The sequence below is a fragment of the Hibiscus syriacus genome, unplaced genomic scaffold, assembly GCF_006381635.1.
Source record: "Hibiscus syriacus cultivar Baekdansim isolate YM2019G1 unplaced genomic scaffold, ASM638163v2 tig00112383_pilon, whole genome shotgun sequence".
Classification (NCBI taxonomy): Eukaryota; Viridiplantae; Streptophyta; class Magnoliopsida; order Malvales; family Malvaceae; genus Hibiscus; species Hibiscus syriacus.
In genome coordinates this window covers 2904911-2905879 of record NW_024063319.1, presented here as the reverse complement: position 1 = coordinate 2905879, position 969 = coordinate 2904911, and the positions used below count along the sequence as shown (strand labels likewise).

Here is a 969-nt window from a genome sequence, read left to right as displayed (position 1 = left end):
TAGTAACAAGTGAAGTAGTAACAACAATATCTTATTATGATTAAGCTAAAGTGTAATAATATTTGTTCTAAATACTTTTGACAATAAATGCTTATGACTAAGGTGAAATAGTAACAACAATTTCTTGCTAGTTAATTCCTACAATATTATATAATATTAAATTGACCAATACCTTTAATAAAAACATTGACATCTTAATAAATAATAAAACAATTAGGATCCCATGAAAAAATTTTGTACTAGGAATTGTAGGACTTTCCCCCGAAGGGAGCCCTTCCAGAAATTCTCAAAGGCTAGGGCTGAACCCAAGCCTAAGAGGGGGTTTGGAAATAGTTTTCAACCAGCAATAGACGCGCCTCGGTTAGTACCTCACTAGCTGCGTCATTGCCCCAAGCGCAAAGATGCCCTCAACATTGCTTCTTACCTTCATTTTATATTACGTGCAACCATCGTCGGTTTGTTATCCAACCGGTGTGGGATGCACTCCTAATTACTCATAATAAGCGCCTGGAACAAACTCTCGTTCCAGTCACTGGCAAAACTTGGGGATTTATTCTAATACGACCTCTAAACTTTCAAAATATCCTATATAACCCCTAAAGTTTAGGTTCATTTGTCAATGTAATCCCTAGTCTTAGGTTAAGAGCTGATAATGATGTAACGGACAGAAAGAAAACTAGATTGTTGGTGGAATTGGCAGTGTTGATGATGGTGATGGGTTCTGGTGATTGTGGTATGCTCATGAGAGAAGATGGTGGAAGTTGAAATTAAGGGAGTGATTGATTTGCATAAAAGATCATTATTGGATATAGTTTTCTTTTGAAATTTTATTTTATGTTTGGTTCGAATTAGGGGCGTTCAAAAGGTCGGTTTAGTTAATCAACTGAACTGAACTTTTACAATTTTATTAACCGAATTTTTTTCAAAAATAATTAACCAAACCGAACAAAGTTTGGTTAATCGGTCGGT

At 35.3% G+C, this 969-nt stretch overlaps 1 non-coding gene across 1 annotated transcript; it reads right to left on the bottom strand.

The window, feature by feature from the left end:
• Window positions 1-252: 252 nt before the first annotated feature.
• LOC120178987 lies at window positions 253-403 on the bottom strand. The gene has a single exon (XR_005521569.1). It is a non-coding gene; the product is annotated as a U4 spliceosomal RNA (small nuclear RNA).
• Between the last annotated feature and the right edge of the window lie 566 nt (window positions 404-969).